The sequence below is a fragment of the Struthio camelus genome, chromosome 1, assembly GCF_040807025.1.
Source record: "Struthio camelus isolate bStrCam1 chromosome 1, bStrCam1.hap1, whole genome shotgun sequence".
Lineage (NCBI taxonomy): Eukaryota > Metazoa > Chordata > Aves > Struthioniformes > Struthionidae > Struthio > Struthio camelus.
Window position 1 is genome coordinate 123,445,383 of NC_090942.1, and position 17,854 is coordinate 123,463,236.

General features: G+C 45.7%; 1 protein-coding gene across 1 annotated transcript in view; it reads left to right on the forward strand.

Annotated features, from left to right (window-relative positions):
• The first annotated feature begins 1,272 nt into the window (after positions 1 to 1,272).
• The window catches only part of B3GALT5 (beta-1,3-galactosyltransferase 5), a 37,873-nt gene continuing 21,291 nt past the window's right edge, over positions 1,273 to 17,854 (forward strand). Inside the window, exon 1 of the mRNA XM_068914195.1 lies at positions 1,273 to 1,430. The gene's annotated coding sequence lies outside the window, so the exon portion shown is untranslated. The remainder of the gene's footprint in view (positions 1,431 to 17,854) is intronic.

The window sequence follows — 17,854 nt, forward strand, 5'->3', positions numbered from 1 at the left end:
TCTGTCAGCTATCATAATTGCCTTCTCCTTTACACCATGTCTTTACTATTTTCCAAGTATTTCTTCACCTAACTCTACTATGCAGCCTACAGAATAAATGGCTGACAAAATGACACCTTTCCCCCTGTGTTGTTCACTGGCCTAGATCAGAATCAAGGTTGAAAAAAGTCTCTTTGGGGATTTCCGTTAAAAAAATATCAGCTAGGTCAGTGGTCCCTTTCTCTCAGAACTTAAGCATGTATCTACACACACGTATGCCACAAGGTCTTTTCCAAAGTGCTGAAATGTTTATAGTCATTTGATCAAAGTCAGGTTCATAGAGCTTACCCATTTAGTAAGCAATATATTTTGAAAATAAAAAGAAATTATCTGAGGTTCCTAGTTTACTGAAAAAGTTAAGAACATGTTTCTGAAATTGCAGAAGCTAATTCTTTGTTATGTAACTGAGAAAAAAACGATGTCACATAAAATGCCACCATTGCACCCCATTAGCTAGCTGTGATTTTGGTGATAGGTGTGAAAAATCCTAAAAAGGGCATTAGCACCTCTACTTTTTCAGAAATGTAATCCTTAAGAAAAGTGTGAGTCAAGAAAATAAAGCCTAGAGGCAGAAAACAATGCCAGAATCTAGGAGAAGTTTTACTTTTTCTTAACCGCTTAGCACCCAAATGGTGTTGGCAGATCAAAGACCAGACAGAAACCTTGTCTGGGATGGTTTGTTGTCTCCCTGGGCCCGTCAACTATCCTTCTAACACTCATATATGCTTTCCGTAAGCAACCCATGGCTGCATGCCTATGTGTTCCTTCTGCTTTCACCTCATCCAGCTCGGCGTGTGTCTGCTGGGGGCGAGTAAGTCCCTGTGTACCTGCTGAGTCGGCTGTATTCCCCACTGACGCAGCAAGACGGGAGTGTCGTCCGTCAGGTCAGACTGCCTTGATCCCAGTTGGACAGCTGAACAATATCGCAAGCTGCAGAGGAGTGTGAGGGAAAGGTCCTCTGAGCACAGATACTAGGCATCGGAAGTTGGTGAAGCCCATTTCTTTTAGATTTAAAATAAAAACTATCCTGTTCCTACTACAAACAGCTGTAATGCAACTCTAGGCCAATATTACCACATGCTGTAATCACACATCAGGCACCCCCCCGCCCGCCAATAACCAAAATGTGCACACTCCTGATAACCATGTGACAAAGGACCCTATGCGCAAACAGTTGCAAAACCCCAGGAGGGCAAAACACCCTGAAGGGTGTAACAAGATAATAATGGGCTGATGAGTCCAGATAGTGCTTCTGTGACTCAGTGAACAAACGGGACCGATCTGGCCGACCTGGGAATTTGGAATTTCCTGAGCCCGTCAGCTGGTCCAAGTCGCTCGCCTGAAGAAACCATGCTCTGGTTCCTGCAAGCTTGCCAAGTGTCCATGGTTCTGTAAGTACTTGTGTGCCTAGATATTAACCCTAGCTTGGTATTATTGGATAAGTGGGTTTACTGTTGTTTTGACTGGAATCATGATAATATTTGTTTGCCTTTACTATTATTTTGTAATTTCAAGTAAACTAGTTAGCTTTAAACCACTAATCTTGGTTTCTGGTATCGTATCCAAAACCACTACTGTAACTAAACCTTTTCATAGATCAGCTCACTATAGCAATGCTCTGTAGTTAAAGCTGACTTTATAGTGGCACAAGCTGAACACTCAAGGTTGATTCTTATTTTTGGACTAGAGAGACTTCACCTGTCCTGCTGCACTGCAGCCACCCAGCTGTTATCATACGCTGCCTTTCCTTACCTGCAGGGAAAGCCATGGCACAAACAGAAGATGATCAGGGAGCCTGATCAATAGAGGGAAATATAAGTATATATGGTACCAGGATGGTATTTTAGAGTTCCTTTTTTTAAAAAAAAATATATTTCCTACAATAAAAAAATTTCAGTGGGAGCTTTCTGTAGAAAGTGTCTACCCTTCTCCATTTTTCTTATAACTTGTTGTGAAGAGAGAAAAATATCTCCCATATTTCCCAATTACTTGCACACTAACTGCATTCAGCTTCTCATCTAGCCAGTACTCAGCTGTGCACAGGCACGACCAAGCATAGGGTAACAATCAAATCTATCTATCTCCTCCTCATCACAGCATCCCCAAACAAACAAACAAATATCTAGCAAAAAAAGTTAGGTAAGAAAGTCTCATTTAAAAAGGCAGGATGAATTATTTTCCTTAGGTGTTTGCAGTTCAATAATATCCAGAGCGGGTTTCCCCTTCAGTCATCAAGGATTGCTGCCTGATCTGCTTGAGCTTACAATGATATCCGGGGGAGATGCCAATACTAGCCTCTAAGGGATCACGATAAGAGGAGAGTCCCAGTGAGCACAGGAGATAATTTACATGATAAATACTGAAATACAGCGGAGTTGCAAATGCGTAAACATAGCTGTGACAGTTGCTGTCAACACCAGAGCACCTGACTCCCAGCTGACTGTCCACACAGAGCTATTTCTATGGAGCTGCTAGCAAAGCACGGCTGCTTCAGCTCCACTAACCTTAAAGGTGGGATATTGGATGAATTCCTGTTTTTCTGTCAATCCCCATCTCTAGCTTTCCAAAGAATTTTTTATTCTTTCTGACCCTGAGGCTTTACAATATTTGAGTAGTAAAGCCAGAAGAAAATCCACCGATGTTTCTTCATAGTGGTCTATCATGCCTGAGGAACATCTGCATGTCGGTATGTGACAAAATCCCTTCTGGCACCTACAAGCTTGTAGGACAGCAGACCAAAGCAGTATGCCAAGCAACCGGACAACTCCACTGTTGCTGTGCCTCAGTCTTAAAATCATGTCACCCTGATGAAGTCATCAGTACCAGTCAATGCTCCTAGTGCAGAATCCTTCAGTAATAAAATTTGAGGGAGAACAAAGAGCCTTGGTGCCTAGCATGGCTGGAGCCACCACCTGCAGAAAGCCTCCAGCTCTTTGCTGCGGTGGCACTAGGTAGGACCAAAATTAGCCAGAACGTATCCTTTTCGTTAGAGTGAGTGTGCCAAAAGTTAGTGCCAGGCTCCCTTTGCCTAGGCCTGGGCTAATAAGGGCTTACAAATACCCAGCCCAAAAGGGTGTAATCTTTAATTAGGGAAGAGCCAATTCTGACAGTGAGAAGGCTAAATATGCCAAAACTCAGTAACTAATACCATATACTTGCAGGCTGGGGACTTTGCCGCAGCTCCACAGCTGGAAGGCAGCAACATTTAGGGGTTTCAGGACCCTCCCGACAGCCTCTCCCCACCATGCCACAGACGAACTCAGCAGCTCTTGGGCCCGCCTAGCCCCTGGGCAGCACGAGCACACCGACTGCCTTCCTCCCTGCTGCCCAGCCACTGTCCCCCTGGGTGTCTACCTCTCTTTTTTTTTTTTTTTTTTAACAAAAGCGAATTGTCTGCACAATAAGCTCCAAACAAATAAATAAAGCAGATGCATCCTCTTCCAGCATGCCCCCAGCAGAGGAGACAGTAATCCCCATGGTGGGAGCCCTAGCTCATGTGATGGGCACAGAAAATAGCAGGACCATATGTGAGGCCGTTGGGAGGCCTGCCGGAAAGAGCTGGGCTGCTGGGTGCTGCTTCTCTGGGGCTCCCACAGAGGGAAGCTGTACCAGTCCATACAAGTAATTTAGCAGCAGCACCTCAAGTGTGAAAGCTCGACACTAACTTACTGATGTTTGCTACCTGGTCTGGAGCAGAGGGAAGAATAAGCAAGAAAAGCAAAAAAGTAAGCAGAGGCAAACTCTCTTTGGGCTAAGGAGCAGCTGCTGGAGTCATTGTACGAGAGTGATGCCCGGCAGTCAGGGATGGCGCGCTGGGTGCTAGAGCATTTGGACTTTCTGTATGCTGCAGTACTTTTCCGTAAGGATTATACTATGGCTGGATTTTAATGACGTGGTGTGCTGCATTAGTAATGGCCGTAGACAACCTAAATGGGTTGTCTGGTACAGGCCTCCATGTGCTTCTAATCAGATTTTGTTGAAAGCTAGAGGAAGTAAAGGGAAATTATAGTCCACTTCTAGCCAGCCTTTGGGCTGGTTTCAGAGAGGCAGCTTGTGTGGCCTGTAGGAAATCCCAGGAGGAGCTGGAGGAGAGGAGCCTGCTGGGGCACAGGGTTGGCAGCCTCCAGGTCGACGACCCCCATGCCGAATGCCAGGGTGCAGGTGATATTGTTTGAGGTATTAAAGATCCCTCAGCCTCAAGCTGAGGTTCATGCCGAAAACTGAGAGAGGAGTAAGTGGCGGGAAGAGGGGTCAGGAGAGCAGCAGGTCAGGCTGAAAGGCCTTGAAGAACAAAAGTGAGCTGAAATTCAACAGTTCGGAGTACCCACATCATGTGCTTTGGGGACAAAGAAGGATGCCTGCTGTAAGCCAGGAGCTTGTCTTTTGGGATTGATACAGGAGGAGAAAGGCTTGTGCGCACTGGTTCATCTTAAATGGACAAGGAGCTGTAATGCGATGCAACAGTGGTAAAGAGAAATGTGATCACTACATGTATTAGAGGAGCTATTTTCAGAAGCAAAGGGAATACCAAGTCATGTTGCATAACACTGTAGTGGCACCCCATTTGGGATACTACATAATGTTTGAGCCCCTCTTCAAAAAGGGTGAATTTGCACTGTGAGATCAGGGAGAAGCTATGACAGATATCAGGGCTTGGGCTGTCTAATTTACAAGAGGAAGCCACAGGATCTTGGTTTGTTTAGTCTAGCAAAATGGGTGAATATTGATACAGTTGTTTCTTAATCATTGTCAGAGAAAACATGAAGTAAAGTTGGAGAAGGAACTTAATCTAGAGGAAAGGGGAACATGATGGTTCAGCAGGTGTAGACTGTGCATCACGCCTTACAGTCCATGAGGAATGCATGCAAAATAAAACAAACAAAAATTATGACTGACAGTAAGACTATGTTACTGAAAATGCGGAGCAGGTTGTTTGGCATGTCGAAAAACAGAATCTCTGCACATATATTTCCAGGAGAAGAATCTGAAAATGTTTATAACCTGAAAAGAGGAAGCAGCTAGCAAGACCTTGGGAATGATAGGTTTCCTTTACGCTGCTGAATGGGTTTTCTGTGTAGCAACGCTGACAATACTTTGCAGGACTTTGCAAGGTAGTTGGGAGCTTCCCTTGAGAAACTTGCTGCTCTTAGCAACCAGGGTTTCACTGACGGAAATCTGTTGTCTATGGATGTCTAGTATTGCCATTTTATAGAGATAGCTTAAGAGAATGAATTCAACCAATGCTCTATATCCTTAGTAATGCATTCTGCACTACTGTGGTTACAAATATATTTTTCCCCTCTAGTGATCTTAACCTGATTCTTATTATTCCTAACGTTAGCACCAGCATCCTTCCTCAGGTGACTCACGCTAAAAACATAGGTATTTTTGTGCATGATGTCTTAATGGAGCGTGCTGAGGTTTGTCTCTGATCTTCAAAAAACATGAGACCCTGCAGACACTTGATCCGCGCTGGTGTTGGCAGGTGGGATGCAGAAATCTGTGCTGATATAATCCCCTCGTGAAGGGGCGTTTGGGTTACAGATAAGCCCATCAAACAGTGGCACTCCGAGCCCGATGGGGCTGCAGGAGCAGGCGGTGGGGTTTTCTGACATACCTTAGACAGAGGTCGGCAATTTTGCAAGGATGGTGTCTCGGATTGTGTTTTTCTTTTCCAAATTAGATGCCAAGCCCGAGGTAGAAGCTCAGCGAGTGCCTCTGCCTCAGCTGGTGCGGAGGCGCCGTAGCTGGGCAAGGCAGGAGCCGCCGCTCCGGGGAGGAGCCGTGCCAGGGGCTGCGGGGGCACGTGCTGTTCCGTCAAGACGCACAGCACGCGAATTAGAAATCCTCGTAAATAGGCACACGGAAGAAAGCAGCCGTGAAAGCATTGTGGCAAACCCGAGATTAATTATCAAACTGATGGTTTAACTTTTGGACGTTGACTTGTCGCTTGTGTTTGGTTAAGCCTTTGCCAAACAAAGGAGAGGTGGCTGCAAGATACTTAACGTTTGCTGTTATACTCCAGAACACAGCAGGGAAGGGTTACGGTAACCAAATTATGATCCAATTATCGTGTTATCAATTACCAGTTACTAATGTCTCAAATTAGGCTAATGGAAAATCACTCCTGAATTGTATGTGGCCTGGTAAATTCTCCCTAACCCAGAGGAGACAAGTAAAGACAAGTCCAAGAGGGTGTTACACTCGTTGACGTATATAAACTATACTGACACGCCAATTAGACTGCTGTCAAGAATTGTAAAAAACTGAAGAGCTGGAACCGGTCAGAAGAACTTGTTTGTAAATGGAGTTATCAAAGGGAAGATGTGAATGGAAAGGGGATTAGAAAGGAAGTATTAGTCTGGAGTGAAACTCTTAACCTTAAATAATAAGGTTGGCTTGCAGAAAAAATTCCAGAGGCCATTTGGGCAAAAATAATGACCCCAGTGACTTTCTTTTGATTAGTCGGTTAAAACCTTTTGTACAAGTCATTTCTTCTTAAAGAAGTTTTATTGAAAATAAAATGTTTTACAAAAGCAAAGCTTAATGACCTTTTCACATTTTTATGAGATTTTATAAAAGGAGCCATTTTCTTTTAAATCAGTATTTAAGAGACTTTTTTTAAAAACAGCAAAAGCAAGGGAAAATATGCAAAAGAAAGCCAGAAATAACGCACTTTGTTCAATTTCCTCTTGTAAGACTCCAAACATTTTCCAGTAGGCTGAAATAATTTTATTTCAATTAGAACGTTATATCTTTCAACTAGCTGTATTCGTTGTGCATCCTTCAGCTCCTAAGAGAAGGGACTAGCAGTTAGCTCCCACACATGAGTGCTCTGCAGCCTACAGGCGTCTCCTAGCAAATGATAAGGGTAGTAAAGAGACAAACTGTTTAGCTCCTGAGCTCGTGTCAGTTGCCATACAAGAAAATTATTGCTGTGTTTCCAATTCCTCATAAAGAAGAGAGGTGGGTATGCATTAGTCCCAACTGCTATTCTTGTCTGTCTTGATGTTAGGGCTTACAATAACATTGTGAAAGCTTACTGGGCAATGTGCGCAAATATTCTGGTATCGCGGGAAATGAGAACGTAGATGGGTGGTTTTGTTTTGCCTAGGGTAGTAATGGACTTGACGGTGGAGCAGCTGACTTGTAAAGTAGGGTGGAAGGTGGTAGACTTTGATAGATGATCCTGAAATAGTCACTTCATATTAACGTGCTGTGTAATAGGTTCATTGCAGAGGGTATGGATTAACATTCAAAATATAGTAGAAAAATGTGATATGTAACTGCACATATATGCACACACTCTCAGAGATGAGAGAAGAAGTTGTTTTTAGAAATATAGTTTTGCTAAATGTCAAGCGTTTTTTGTTTGGGAAACATCGTCCCCTAGCTTATTCTAACCTTAACAGTTCACAGTTTTTCCAATGTTTCAATTAAGACAAAGGAGAAGAGGAAAGTCCAGAAAAATACAGTGCAGGCTGCAAGGTGCCTAGGGGCAGCTCTGGGGTGGCCGCTGCTGTCCCAGGCTTGGCAGGCACATGGGACTGGCCACAGCGTGCAGGGCTGCGGGGCTAGGCAGGATTTTCAGCTTTCTGCTGAGTCCCTGCGGGCAGGGGAGTCCGTGCCTTGCCTGAAGCGGTCGGGCTCCCGCCCTTTGCAAACTGGGATGGCCAGCTCCTGCCGCGTCCCGAGGTGGCGAAGCCGCTGCTCCGCAGGGCCCTGAAATGCCCTGGTCAAACACGGGCATGCAAGTGTCACAAAATGCAGCAGGAGTTTATGGATGTTTCTGAGGGGACGTGCTGGCGTTTGGCTACTCTGACTGCTCGCAGCATTCGGTCCCCGGCTTTCAAGAAGTTCACGGGGTGTGTTCCTGGGAAATAATCTGCAGTGTCTTGAAACTTTAGTGGCTTCTCAGTTCTTCTCACTCTTCTCTCTCTCTCTCTCTCTCTCTCTCTCTTTTTTTCTTTTAAAGGGCATCAAATTGTCATTGGTTTAAAAATATAACCTACCAGTCATCCACCCATACCAAAGAAGACAGATCTAGACTTGCTAGATCTGAAGTTGCTGAGCTATATATTTTTGAAAAGGTCAGTCAGTAAAGATCTTCTTAGACATCTAAGCAAGTGCATCAGCCTTTTTTTCCTCTAATGTCTTCTTCTGTGATAACTAGTAGCATGAGCTCATGATCACCTTCCTGTCATCCAGAATATACAAGCTTGTGCAACACTATGCACTTAAAAGATTTTGGGGAGGATGGAAATATAAGCATTCAAATTTGATGCTTTAAGTAGAAACCTTAAGATAACTGAGCTAGAGATACTGCAGTCTTTAACTGCATAAAGATTAATGGTTTTGTATATTTACTTATATTTAATATATACAATTAATATATATTTATATGCTTATTTTATATAATTATTAATATATTTACTTAATAAGTTCAATACTGATGTTTTGGATTTGCATTTCTCTAAGGCATTCATTATGCACTGCTACATGACTATATGTTTTTGTTGTGTTTTATTTATCTTTAATTCTCCTATAGAATTACGCAGTTACTAAGTAGACCTCCAGCATGCCAAAGCAGTCAGGTTGCTATGGGTACTCCATGGCCATAAGTGCACGGGCTCTCACAGTCCAAGCGGCCTCTGCCCACAGTTTAATCTGTGCAACAAAGGCTTTTCTGTGCTCAAGTGGGCACTGGAAAGGAAGCCGATTGTGATATTAGCACTGACACATTTTTGAGACCAAGCACCAGAGGGGTAAAGTGTGAGTTCGGCATACTTAATTACTTTAAAACTCTTAAATAATATTAGCAGAAGGAGTCTGTGTCTTTAGTATCTATATGTACCTGAATGTACCTTTGTTAGGCAAAGCTCTCAGCCAAAGCTCATTTTATTAAGCCATGTCTGTTGAACCTGCTGAATTAACGAAGCAATAATAATTTACTGAGTTAAATGTTATGGAATATGTTTTGCAGTTGTCAACATGAGGATTGTGTCCAAATGAGAAGCTTCTTTTGTTCTTAATTACACTTCCATTGCCTGAATTCCACTGAAGGGGAAAAAGCAGAGAGTTGGTTAAGAGGTCAAGAGAAAACAAGGCCGGGGATGTTTTTTACTCAAATACACTTTATTGTACTGTGCTAAAGATTAAAAAGCTTTCTTAGCAGAGGCCTTTATGCGGCAGATGAGCGAATTTGCACATGGAGATTTTCCTGCTCTGTCCACCTAAAGCATTGTCTTGGTGGGAGCTTGTGGGACTGCTGATACCCCTTTTGTGGGAATGTCCCTGGAGGCACAGCACATCCTGACCCGAGGCTGATCACGGTTTTGTTCTTCTAGAAAAGGGGGGGTTTGAGAGGAGAAATATAGATTAAAGGTAAGATAAAAAGCTTATAAACAGAGCCAATAATCGAAAATGTCTGCCAGAACTTTGAAAATCTTTTTATGAAAAAATAGCATGTTTCATAAAGCATATTTCACATCTGGCAAGTGAGCAACCAATAAATATGTAAATACTTAACTGAATACTGCAAACAGTCCCATGGTATCAGTATCTTCAGGTGAATCTTTCATGTGTCAGCGTTAAAATGGGCTAAATCTAAACAAATATTCCTGCAAATCTCAGCTCTGGAGAGACCTGTACTCACGGAGCTGCCATTATACAGAGAAGAGCCAAAGTGCTGAAGAGAAAAATTGCAGAAAAGAGGCTTTTCAACTTAGTGCTTGAGCTGCTTACTTGGATGAGGCAAAGAGGAGAGCAAGGTCCAGTCCTGGCCCTAGTGACTATTTACTTATTTTATTCAGTGACTCTTACATGAACTTGGGGTCTCCCATATGGAAGGCAAGTGCTGCAAGCACTAGCCTTCCTTGGAAATCCCTGCCCCAACCAGACATGCCCTAAGAGTAAGGAGTGTTTTGTCGGCTTGTGAAGGACAGACCAAACCCCGAGATGTCCAAGGGAGGCTTCTGCACTGCGGCACCTGCCGGTCTCCTGCTGGCAGTAAGGGTCTCATCTCCCTGCTCCGCACACTGGGGGCTGGGGAGGCTCTTCCTCATCGCTAAACTCATCCCTCCATTTAGTGTCTAAGGCGTTTAGACAAAAAGAGAAAAAAAGTAGGAAGCTGTTGATATAGAAGAAGCAAGGCAGGGGTTACATACTCAGGAAATTACAGGGAAGATGGATATCTGGCTACCAATATTCAGTGTCATTCATCTGAAAAAAAAACAACTACAGAAAAAAAAAGAAAACAACAACATAGGAAAAAATTGCACAGTTTTTTAGGTATTAATATTTAAAAAACATCGATAAATACTAGTGGAGCCAGTGGTTTTGCTCAGTTTACTAAATCACTGCAAACAATACCTCCTAGGTAACAGAAAAAGTCTGACAGCGTAGGAGAGCAGACTTTTGTAAACAGATGGATTGAGGGCTATACTGATAAACAAAGTTTACCTAAAAATGTAAGTGCAGCAGCTATCATTATATTTCAGGTGCTTACATGGCCATGCTTTATAAAATCAGTAGAAGGTTTTTAAAGAAATCAAAGGTCACCGAATGGTCTTCTCTTCTCTTGCAGCAAACAGGTTTCACTTCTTGGAATTCTTAGTTTTAAACTAAGCTGAAACATTTCAAAGAGGAATGATGTCAAAAATGATTTCATTTCTGTTGAACTTCTTGGAGATCTTTTTTGAGTTTTCAGTCTTTTTGAAGGTAATGTTGTCATATTTCCCTTGTGTCCCATTTTATACCAAAGCTGTATCTGACAGCAAATTAGCCTGTTGCATTCAGTTGGGGCTGGAGCATTCTGCTCAGGAAGCAAAAATGCTGCAGGAGCCTTTTTCCTGATGTTTCAGCACCCCCTCCCTTTTTTTTTTTTTTTAATCAAGCATAAGGGCTAGCACCACAGCCTGTATAAAGCATGACACACTTGCAATGATATAGTTCTGTTGCCTACAGTGCCAGCTGAAAAACAGGTGAAAAATGTGAAGACTGAAACTGGGCCTGATTTTGATTTCTATTACATTTGCACAATTCTGCTGGCAGGTCTGCTCTAATGTAGGCTGGCGAAATCAGGCCATCAATCTTAGTGGCAGTGAACAACCTGCGGCTTGTACCAAAACCGCCTGCTGTGTTGCGTTTAATCCACTAGGACAAGCATATAACAACGCACCTGGCTTATCACCTTAACTTTAAACTTGTCTAACGACACCATATACCTTTGCCTGGCTGTTCGTAGCCCTTATTAGGACACACGCACAGCGGAGCAAGCAATTGCGCTCAAAGTATGTTTATCTTGCCGAAGGCTGCGTTTGCCAGCCGGCCCTCCTGGTGCTCCCGACGGCGAGGCTCTGCAAGGCCAGCTCCCGCCACGCGGGGCGCTGGGACGGGTCGCCCCAGGGCTGACGGAGAGAGGGGCACCAGGTGCGCTCATGTGCACGGTGGCACTTTACCGCCCCTTCTCCTGGTCCTGCTGGCACTTCGCTGAGGCAGAGGTGACATTTAGAGAAAGCGGTTGCTGGTAAATTTGTTTCTGTGTCTCTAGCTCTCGCCTCTGCTGGTGCTTTGGGGAAAATCGTTCTGCAAGCTTTCTAGAAAGGTGTTTTCTAATGTGAACTATTTTCCCTCTGAGAAATACTGGCTTTTCTTTAAAATACAGAAAAGAGACAAAAAGGGAGAGAATAGCACTGTCTTTTTTAAATTTGAGTTTTAACCCAAATGAACTGAAACTTTCCTGTTGACAACCCTCATTTTGAGCCAGATCAAAAATACACCCTCCTCTTGGGATTTGCTCTCTCATCACCCCAGTACAGGGACACGCTGCAAATAAATAAATAAAAAAATAAACCAATTAAACTCAGCAGCCCAGAGGGATCCTTTTCTCAGAGCCATAGCTGAATGACCAATTTTCTGGCACTGCAATCAAGTTCCATCAAAACCTTCATCTCGTGCTATGCACCAGAAAATGGAGCTGAGATCACTCAGTGCTGAGAAAATGTCTGCAGGCAGATAGGCTGGAGCGAAAGGACTAGGAGTTATATTAAACCTGGTTTTCGATCATTATTTCCCTGGGAATGCATTACTGTCCGGGTGGCAGGGTTTGTTCAGCAAACAAGGTTTCGTTAGCTCTGCCCCAGTTGGCTTGCTCTGTGTCACGTCCTCTTGGGCTGCGCGGGGAGGTCACAGGCAGTCTGAAAACAGTGAGGACTTCCAAGCACAGGCTGCCAGGCGCCAAGCCTAAAACCAGCATCCCAAAGGCAGGGCTTTACTTTGACTAATATTTATCATTCCTCTGACCTGCACAGCTCCATGCTGGCTACTGTGAACCTTTGGAGATTGTCAGTAACGCTTCACTACTGGTAGGTATGAAATAACACGGTGCCATAAAGGGAGAAAAAGAAAGATTAAATGTAGGTATCCAGTCTGCGTACCTACTTTCTGCGAGGCTCAGCATTCTTCCTCAGAGTGAATGTGCCTTCCAAGCTATCATTCATTTTGTTGTGTAACTATACTGTGTTTTTACCTGTGAGACTCCCTTACGCAAAGCTTTTGCTTCTGGATGTATTCCAGCTCCAAGGCCAGTTCCTGTCTTTCAGGAGCGACCATGTCCCTTGCACTTTCCCAGGAAAAGGGAGCTGGGAGTTGGTTTCTCTGAGGACCTATCATTGGGGTGTCTCAGTTTCTGAAGACGCACCCTAGGCATGGGGCTGGTAAATAAAAGGTAGCACCAGCACCAGCACTGCTGTGCAGGAGAGGAGCCATGGTTCACATTTCATGCTGAACTCAGTGCTCTTTAAGTGCATTTTAGAGATGGTCTGAGCTCACCTGTCTGATAACGTTCTTCAGGAGATTAATGTCCTGCAGGGAGCTAGTGCCCTGTTTAGCTTTCCAGTGCTACTTTAAGTTGGTAGAAGTGGAATAACCAGCTGTTCGGGGTGGGACAGTTCAGGAAGCAGCCAGAAGACAGGCAATTGCTGCGTGAAAGATGTGGCAACTGAGCCTAACCTCTGATGCAGAATAAAAATAAAGCCCTTATATCTACCCTCTCTGTTCCCTGACCCCCAGTCAAGCATTTGGTTTGGGAGCAGAAATCTCTTCTTGACCTCCACCTGGTGAACAGCTGAAAGCAGGGTATGTGAGCGAGGCCCGTGTCTTGCAGCTTTCAGAGCATTCTGGACCAGCGTCCTGCACCTTACTCTGCCTGATTTGTTGCTGTTGTTTTTTTATTGATGCTTCAAGCCAGCAGGCAAGGCATACAGAAACAAAATAAAACCCCTCTAAGTACTTCCAGCTACTTGTGCAGTGGGCAAGGGTGAGAAAAATTACTTTCCTCATTCCTGCAGGTTGAGGCCCTGGAACTTACGATTTGATTATCACCAGTGTGCTTGAATATCTCTCTGAAGTACCTGTTCACCAACGCACGCAGCATGGGGAACAAACAAGAAGAATTAGAGATCTCTATGCGGTTGCAGGGCTATGATCTCGCTGGAGTTACAGAGACTTGGTGGGATAGCTCGCACCTCTGGAATGTTGTCATGAATGACTACATGCTTTTAGGAAGGACAGGCCAGGAAGGCGAGAAGGGGGAGTTGCCCTTTATGTAAGAGAACAACTGGAAGGTATGGAGCTCTGCCTAGGGGTGGATGATGAGCGGGTCGAGAGCTTATGGGAAAGGATTAAAGGGCAAGCTGACATGGGTGACATGGTTGCGGGTGTTTGCTACAGGCCACCTGATCAGGAGGAGGAAGTAGATGAGGCCTTCTACAGACAGCTGGAAGTAGCCTCACAATCTCAGGCCACGGTTCTCATGAGGGACTTCAGCCACCCTGATTTCTGCTGGAGGAACAACACAGCAAGGCACAAGCAATCCAGGAGGTTCTTAGAGAGCACTGATGATAGCTTTCTGACAGAGGTGGTGGAGGAGCCAACGAGGAGCAATGTGCTGCTCAACCTTGTACTGACAAACAAGGAAGGGCTGGTTGGAGATGTGAAGGCTGGGGGCAGATCGCTGCAGTGACCATGAGATGGTGGAGCCGGGGATCCTGTGAGGAGGAAGCAGGGCAAAAAGTGGGCTCATAACGCTGGACTTCAGGAGAGCAAACTTTGGCCTCTTCAAGGACCTTCTTGGAAGAATCCCATGGGATCGGGCCCCAGAAGGAAGAGGGGTCCAGGAGAGCTGATTAATATTCAAAGCTCCTCTAAGCTCAAGATGGGTGCATCCCAATGAGCAAGAAACCAAGCAAAGGGGGCAGGACACCTGCTTGGATGAACAAGGAGCGCCTGGCAAAACACAAACAGAAGCAGAAAGCATACAGAAGGTGGAAGCAGGGATAGGCCACTAGGGAGGAATATTGGAATGTTGTCAGAGTATGCAGGGATCCGATGAGGAAGGCCAAGGCCCGTTTGGAGTTAAATCTGGCAAGGGATGTCCAGGACAACAAGAAGGGCTTCTTCAAATATATCAGTAACAGAAGGAAGACTCGGGAAAATGTGGGTCTGCTACTGAATGGGGCAAGGGCCGTGGTAACAGAGGACAGAGAGAAGGCAGAGATACTGAATTTTTTACTTCAGTCTTCACTGCTAAGGCCAGTCCTCAGGAATCCCTGACCCAGGAGACCAGGGAGGAAAGTCTGGAGAAAGGAAGAATTTCCCTTGGTGCAAGAGGATGGGGTTAGAGATCATTTAGGTGACTTGACACCCACAAGTCCACGTGCCCTGATGGGATGCATCCACGAGTGCTGAGGGAGCTGGCGGATGTTATTTCTAGGCCCCTCTCCACTATCTTGGAAAGGTCCTGGAGAGCAGGAGAGGTGCCTGAGGACTGGAAGAAAGCCAGTGTCACTGCAGTCTCCAAAAAGGGCAAGAAGGAGGAGCCAGGGAACTCCAGGCCTGTCGGCCTCACCTCCATCCCTGGAAAGGTGATGGAACAGCTCATCCTGGAGGTCCTCACTAAGCATGTGGAGGACAAGAAGGTGATCAGGAGTAGTCAGCATGGATTCACCAAAGGGAAATCATGCTTGACCAATCTGATAGTCTTCTATGATGGAATGACTGACTGGGAAGATGAAGGCAGAGCAGTGGATGTTGTCTACCTGGACTTCAGCAAGGCTTTGGACACTGTCTCCCATCACATCCTTGTAGGCAAGCTCAGGAAGCACGGGCTGGATGAGTGGACAGTGAGGTGAACTGAGAACTGGCTGGATGGGAGGGCTCCGAGGGTTGTGATCAGTAGTGCAAAGTCTAGTTGGAGGCCTGTAGCAAGCAGTGTCCCCCAGGGGTCAGTCCTGGGTCCAGTCTTGTTCAACTTTTTCATCAGTGACCAGGATGAAGGGACAGAGGGCCTCCTCAGTAAGTCTGCTGATGATACAAAACTGGGAGGAGTGGCTGATACACCAGAGGGCTGTGCTGCCGTTCAGAAGGACCTGGACAGGCTGGAGAGGTGGGCAGAGAGGAACCTCCTGAAGTTCAACAAAGGCAAGCGCAGGGCCCTGCCCCTGGGGAGGAATAATCCCCATGCACCAGGACAGGCTGGGGGCTGACCTGCTGGAAAGCAGCTCTGCGGAGAAGGCCCTGGGAGTTGTGGTGGACAACAAGTTGACGATGAGCCAGCAGTGTGCCCTTGTGGCCAAGAAGGCCAATGGTATCCTGGGCTGCACTGGAAAGAGTGTTGCCAGCAGGTGGAGGGAGGGGATCCTCCCCCTCTTCTCAGCCCTGGTGAGGCCTCACCTGGAGTGCTGTGTGCAGTTCCGGGCTCCCCAGTACAGGAGAGACATGGCGCTACTGGAGTAAGTCCAGCGGAGGGCTATGAAGATGATGAAGGGACTGGAGCATCTCTCCTATGAGGAAAGGCTGAGGGAGCTGGGCCTGTTCAGCCTGGAGAAGAGAAGACTGAGGGGGGATCTGATCAATGTGTACAAATATCTGAAGGGAGGGTGTCAAGTGGGTGGGGCCAGACTCTTTTCAGTGGTGCCCAGTGACAGGACGAGAGGCAACGGGCACAAACTGAAACACGGGAAGCTCCATCCAAACATGAGGAAAAAACTTCTTGAATGTGAGAGTGCCTGAGCACTGGCGCAGGTTGCCTAGAGGGGTTGTGGAGTCTCTTTCCTTGGAGATATTCAAAAGCCATCTGGACACAGTCCTGGGCAACATGCTCTAGGTGACCCTGCTTGAGCAGGGGGGCTGCACTAGATGCTTTCCAAAGGTCCCTTTCAACCTCAACCATTCTGTGACTCTGAGATTGTCCTAAAGCAGTGTTCAGAGCCTGCTGTGAGCCCACCTACCATGAAAAAAGGACATTTACAGGGAATTCAGAGAGTCATAAGTTCCCCGAGCAGACAGGGTGATCTCCAGCCACTTACGGTCCCCTGCATCTCCTGCCTGCTCCCCACAGAGACAGACTGCAGGACTCCTTCCAGAAGTGACCTTAAACAACACCCCAGGCAGTGAAGAGGAAGCTGTTTTGTACCTGTCTGATGGCTCCAACATTTCATAACCTGCACTACTAGGAAACTGTGTCTTATTTAAACGCTTAATGGGTCCAACTCCAACTTTCAGCTGCTGTATGAGGAGCAACGTGGGGACCTGGTCTTGTCTCAGGGCAGAGCACCTGCAGGATATTTTGTAGGACCCTCGTATCACTCCTCAAGAGCAATGTGGAAGGGATGGGAAGAGTTAAAAGGACCTGGACCCTGGAAAACAGGCCAGCAGATGTGACTTATTCTGCTCAGATTATTCAGCCTGTGAAAGGGAAAACAGAGGAGTGAGCTGAGTGCTGTATATAGGTCCCCTTTGTAGGACAAACTTTTGAGTCTCAGCCAGCTGTGACCTTGAAGGGGTTTGAAGAGTCACAGTGGCAAGTGGACGAATGCCACAGCACCACAACGAACAGAGCGGGCGTCATCTTTGGGAATATGAAGAGCAAAATTGAGGTGGTGTTAACTTAACATTCATGTCAGCGAGACCAGTATGGGCAAACAGCATACAGTTTTAGCATCTTGAGGAAAAATCTAAGCAAGTTGGACAGAGCTCAGGAGGGAACTGCAGGCATTACTGCAGTGCTGGATAACACGTCCTCATGGCAACAGTGAGGAAGTCTCTGCTACCATAAGCCCCCAAACCACAGTCAGGATCACACAGCCTCACGTGCTGTGAGAACACAAAACATGTGCAGTCATTGTCTTGACCTGCCTGCAATTTAAGGAGACCACGGGGAAATTTTTTGCAAGTTTATTCAAAAGCAAATCAAAAGGCAGCTTGATCACAGTCTGTTTCTGCTTATAAAGGGATAATAGAGCTCCACTGAACAGGACATAATCTCCAGCAGACAAAAGTATGGCAAGAAGTGAGGCAAAAAAAAAACCCATGGATCGCTAACTACTTGGGCAGCTTATCAGTAGAAGCAGAGGTTTTTCTGTCATCAGTTTTTAAATCAAGCTGGAATTCCTCTCTGAAAGGTAAACTGTAGTTCAGCCAAACATCACTGAGTTCATGCAAGAGTTGTGGGGTGGTGTTCTCTGGCACGCATTATCCAAGAGATCCTGCAAGGAATTCGTAATGTGCCTGCTGGCCTGGCAGTCAATGAATCTATGTTCCTGTAATTAAATGCAGAATTGCAGAGAATTGTCTGGGCCTGGCTGGGCTGCTTCCCTGTCTGCTCAGCCTGCTGGGGCTGGGCTGTGCCAGATGCAAGCATAGCCCTGAGCTCACACCAGCCCAGGGGTCTCAGCCCTGAGCTCCTGGAGCTCTCCACTGCACATGGCCAGCAGATACCAACCCCCTCTGTATTAAATATTTAAAGAAGTAACAA